This window comes from Octodon degus, unplaced genomic scaffold, assembly GCF_000260255.1.
Source record: "Octodon degus isolate 3935 unplaced genomic scaffold, OctDeg1.0 scaffold00198, whole genome shotgun sequence".
NCBI classification, from domain to species: Eukaryota; Metazoa; Chordata; class Mammalia; order Rodentia; family Octodontidae; genus Octodon; species Octodon degus.
Window position 1 is genome coordinate 3,307,488 of NW_004524774.1, and position 6,315 is coordinate 3,313,802.

Sequence of the window (6,315 nt, forward strand, 5' to 3'; positions counted from 1 at the left end):
TAATTTTATTAATTTTATTGAGAAAGAAACAACAATGACAGTTTCAAAACAAGTTAGTAGGATAGTTATAATGATTAATACATTGCATATTGTTGTTTTCATAGTAGTTATTCAGAATACAAGATACAGACATGATATCTTGTCTAAACACTATTAGTACAAATCTTTCTTCTCATTGAACTAAGAGAAAGTAGCTGTATGTCTGTCCTATTTTGTATATACAGATATAGATATGTTTTTTTCACTACAAAATGAACTTTCATTTATATCCCCCTTTTTTGCTTACTTTTGACAGAGATGGGTATTCCACTGCCACTCAAATACTGTAGGTGAGTGAATTCAGCAAAATAATCCAATATAGTCCAGTAGTTCATAACAGTAGTGGTTTATCAGCAGAACTGGTAATTGTCTGAAGTTATTGACTTGAGCCTTTTCAGTTCAGCATATTAATATGGCTTTACTTTTTATACCTTGTGTTTATACTTTTCTGCTGAATAGTTAACGCTGACAAAAGATTGACAAGCTGCTGTACATGATTTTATGGTAAATCCTGAGGAATTTCACTGACCTTGTCAGATACAAAAGTTACATTTTTTTTTATACAGGACTAAGGTAAATTAAATAGCAGACTTTATTCATACATTGTTCAAGTATATTGGATACTTTTACTTCATCTGATGTGGTAGATAGTATTATTTGTGTAATGTGTGAGTTTAGTCAATTAAAAGCCTTAGGTTTTGTTTCTTAGAGAATATATGCTTTTTCATTTATGCCAATTAAAATTACCTTAATAAATCTAGCTTCTCTTATCCTAGTAAATTTCATCATAATTGTCTTGCATATAGCATTGTGGTATCATACATGGCAACCTACATCTTTAATCTTTAACATTCAATCTGTCCATTTATCTCTATGTCCTAAATATCTCACAGATTGTTCCATTTATTTCCATCTTCACACCCATTACCATAGTTTAGACCGTATTTTAGCACATACCCTTTTTTATTACTTGAGAAAAAGCATAAAGACATGTTTTCCCATTTCTTTCTCTGGATTATACTAAAAATTCTGAGGACAAAGAAATATATCTATGAGTTTAGCAGAAATCAGTGAGATCAATGATAGAGAATGTAACATAAAGAAAACAACCTTTGATCCAACATTAGTAGGTTTTCTTTCTTTTCTCTGTTTTCTTTATAATATATTCAAATTTATTCAATGTATATTTCAGTAACTTTTAAATAACCTAATTATGAGATGCACCATAGTTTTATAAATTTCCAAAATCAAATAGAAAATGCTGCCAATTAAGACATGATGCCTTATTAATTATAATATATCTGATATAAGAGATAATACACTATACAGCTTCTCTAAATGCAGTGGAACACCCGTCTTTCAAAAAATATATATAAAAGGGAATATGTTGGGAGCCAGAAAGCTAAGAAATTGATCAAAGATGTGTAGGTGGGACGTGGCCCAGTGCCTAAAGCAAACAAGCTATCTCACTTCTCAGATAAACCTCCTGTCTGGTTAAGGTTAGCTATCAGTTGCTAGGCAACCTAGTGCCATGTGTCACTAACTTCACAAAAGTGTAAATAAAGGGCCATTTTGTTGTGACAAAAAAAGAGATAAATATATATGTATACACAAGAAAGTTAAGATAGATATACAGCTACTTTCTCTTAGTTCACTGAAAATGAAAGTTTGCACTAATATTGTTTAGACAAGATATCATGCCTGCATCTTGTCCCCTGAATAACTACTATGAAGACAACAATATGCAATGTATTAATTCTTGTAAACATCCTACTGACCTGTTTTGAAATTGTTTGATTGCTTTTTTATCTTTTTTATTAAAATGAATAAAAAAGTATCTTTTAAAAATCTAACCATTATAGGAGTTATTTACATACATATGTTTACATATATATGTAATATATTTTTCTACTAAAATCTAAGATTTGAGAAGGAGAATACATATGCATTTTGTATTATTTTTTACTCAGAGAAAGTAGGGTAATGTTTGGTGGAAAACCAGAGGCAACTATAAATTTTAAGCCCAAGAATAGTTCACATAGGCTCCTTAGAAATATTTCCCATGATTCACTGCTAATGGATATTGTGCAGTAAAGTGCAAACAGATATTTGTTTAGCATATAAAGTATAACCTGAAGAATGAAATCTAAAATTCATCAGAAATCACAGGATTGTATAGCTGGTTTTGTTAGAGTTTAAATTGCTGAGAAAAAGGATCTGAATGGGAGTATCAGCAAGAATATTCCTATTATCATTGTACCTGAACATACCTAAAGTGACATCTGACCTTTGCCATATGGCTATTCTAAAGTACATGATAGCTTGCCATGTGGCTATTCTAGAGTACATTATAGTATTAAACTATACTATTTACACATGTTTGACCTATTTAATATGTCTAATTGTAAAAGAGATACAGTTTGCACCATCAATTTCTTCCTAAATTTATACCAAACTTTTGCTTGATAAGCTTATCTTTTTTTTTTTTTCTTTATTTTTGTGGTACTGAGGATTGGACTCAAGACTTTGAGCTTGCCAGGCAAGCACTTATTCTACTGAGCTATCTCCCCGTGGCCAAGATTATCTTTCTTAACAAAAAGAACAATGTATCTTTTTTAAAAAAATTTCCACCTTTAATATTAAGTAGTTATACTCTTTGACGCACACTTTAAAAATCTACTTTCAATTATTTTCTTAGAAAAAACAAGATATTTCTTTCCTCATTTTGCCACTTTTCTGATACCATCTTTCCTATTGTTTTACTTTCATCTTTTTGTTATTATTTTGATTTAAAAATGTTTCCTGGAGAAGTAATATTAGATGAATTCCTTTAAAACGATTTGCACTCCACTAGTTTCAGTCTTATTACAAGTTACTAAATTTTCAGCATAGCGATGCACTTGATTTCACTGCAGTCATATTAATTAAAAATTTATTTTATATTGTTTTCATACTTTCAGTTTGCTAATTTTTCCTGCTTTGATAAAAAGATATAAATTTGAGATCCTTCAAAGGCTAGGTTTTCCTTAAAGTACAAAACAGAGGAGACCACCCTAGCATCAAGGATAGATACATATGATAGGAGATCTGAGGACTGAGCTAACGTTTCTTTAACATTTAAAGATCATAAAAATTCAAAGGCATCAGCATTGAAAACCAATAAGGAATAAAGAGTGATATAAGGAGTTTGAAGAGAAACTGTTTCCCAGCAGAGTAAAGTGTTTCAATAAATTGGTAGTGATTATGTCAAAGGCTTCTTGTAGACCAAAAAAGACTACATTTAAAAATTTGATTTACAAAATATGGTAACCTTGATGACTGTGGCAAGCTTTGATGGAGCAGTGCAGGCAAAAATACATTAATTAAAGTTCTTTAGGAGATATTTTAAAAACTTCTGGTTATGGAATCAAGAAAAGATTAGTGGTAAGGTAAAAATATAAATCTGGACACAATAGTCAAGAATAAGCATTTCAGAGCACAGGAAATTGTGCAGATATTAAGTAAATTTTAAAGTATATTTTCTTAATGATTTTCAGAATCTTTTATTAAGAACAATAAAAATATTATGGTCTATTTGCCTAGTGTGAACTTTCATTCAATTTTTCCATTAATTTGCGTAGTTAGCAAGAATGATACTATTTTACCATTCTTTGCAACAAGAGTTGTAGCTTTTGGGTCTGATAAGGTCAGTGAAATCCCCTCAGGATTTATCCTGAGATCCTGCACCTCAGATTGTAGAACCTTTGTCAGTGTCAGCCATGGGGATGAGTCACAGCCATTGCTTGGCCAATATGCTCTCTGTGAAAGCCTGAGAGAATGTTTTCTCTCCATGTGACTCTCCTTAGGCACACTCTACATCATTGATCACTTTCTTCTTTGGCCCCAAAATCTCCTTGATCAGAAAATTTGGGACATTCTGAGTTACATGATGTTACAGTACAAGTTCTCATATGTCCTGAGTCTTAATTGACCTTAGAAGGCTAGGGCCAAAATGTTGGCTTTCCTTGCAGCCCTCCTTTTTCTCTAATTTTGATCTGCAAACTTAGGTTGTTAACCATCCAGAAGACAAACTTGTTATTATCGAACAACTTAGGCTGTTAAGCTTAACCTCACTATCTGTCTGAATATCAAACATCATAGGCATAATATGGAGCAGGTATTTTTCATCAAGTATTGATATGTTGAACTTTAAGTCCCTACAGAATATGATAAAAACATTTAACAATTAGAATGTATTTTAAAAACAGGCATAAAGAATTATATACTTCTTATGTTTACACGTAACTCCAAAAATCTCACCATATACAACCTTGAAGCAGGACTGTCCTACAATGTTCCTTTTCCTGTCTCTTGCTTTCATTCACTACCCCCTTATTTTTGAACAACCATCTACCTGAGAGACATCATAGCAGTAACTAGCATGTCATGACAAGCAGCCCATAATCAGAAGACCAGAATGACAGGCACTCCAAGCATGAAACTACTATTACAAATTACCATCTGCAGTGCAGTAGCTTAGTTCACAGGTATCAGTATATATAGTTAGTCAGGGTGAGAATCTTTCCAATTAACTGCTAGATTAAAAAATCTTCTGAAGATTCTCAGGATCATTGCCTTGCCAATCTTCTACATATAACTGTATGGGTTGACTTATTCATGTTTCCTAGCTCTTTTTTATTTTACCATTCTTGAATGCAAAAAAAGTTTGCTGCCTAAAGAGGTGATTTAAGGGATTTTCTAGCTAAAAATGGTTCAGTAGTTATGCAAAAATAAAATTAATTCACAGTTTTACTGACTAATATTTCAGTCCCAGTTGAGATTAGCAATAGATCAATCAATTTAATGTGATGATGCTAGAAATAAGAGTGAAGCGGAGTGGAGAATAAATAAGCTTCCCACAGTTTGCTGATTGAACATGAACTACTTACACATATTGAAAAGTTCTGAAAAAGCACAGCAAACAATTAAAGCCAAAGGAGGCTTTGTAATTAGCTGCAAGTTTGAATTCTTTACTGAAACTACACAAAGACTGATGGCATTGGATAGGTACCTTGAGGTTCAAAGGTTTGAATAAAACCTCTGACCAAACCATTGGCTAAGCAGTAAGTTACGAATGGGGTAATATTTGAATGGTAAACTATATAAAAATAAAAATTAAAAATAGAGACATCAGTGGTTACAGTAAGGGAGAAGTGTTCATAATTTAAGTTTGGCAGAGTCACTAAAGTAAAACAGTCTTACAAGAATAAAAATGAATATGAATTTATTGTATTATCACAATATCCAATTATTAATAAAATATTACAACATATACAAAGAAAATTAACAAGATTAAATATTTGCAAAACTGTAAGCATTCATACTTTAAAATAATATGAAAAATACAGGTGTTGGCAAATTATGGCCTGTCACCCAGATCTGGCCTACTAATTATTTTTATAAATAAATTTTTGTTCGAAGGCATCCAAAATCATATATTTGTATATTATCTATGGTTGCCTTTATATTACTATGGCACAATTAAATTGTTTCTTCAGGGATAATATGGCCTTCAAAGCATTGAAGCATTTAATATCTGCCTCTTCACAGAAAAGTTTGCCTAAGGAAACAATAAAGAAGGAAATAGGAAAGAAACAATATGAGATACACAAAAAATATAAAAATTGCAGATGTACAACCTACTGTATCAAGAATTACATTAAAAATGGAAAAATTTAAATTACAGAAATTATTTGGCTAGATATAAACACAAAGCAATATGTAATCATATTTTATTTTCCAGAGTCATTCTGTAGATGAAGAGAAACAATGAAATTTTAAAAATTTTATCAAAAAATAAATAAAAAGATTTTTCAAGGAAGCATATTGAGGCGCTAAAGCTATAATATCAGAATTTAATACATGTCATATTACTAGAGAAAAATATATTTCATAATGTTAAAGGGATTACTAAATCAGGAAGTTATAACACATACAAATAAAAGGTAGAAGATAGGTAAAAATAATTGTACATAACTCTTTCCAGAAAGTTTAATGTAGAATGACCTGAAATGAAATGTAAAGCAAAAACGGGGCTTTAAAAATCTAAGATAATATAGTTTTGTTCCACTTACAGAAGTGATCCAGACGATCAGGAAATAAATTTATAATGCAGAAGAGAAGTAGGATTTCCAGAATGCAACACTTGACCAAAAGGAAAGAAAATTGAATGAACAGATTTCTGGTATTATATAGAAGCACTGATAGTTCATTTTTACTTATTGAATGAGCAGTACA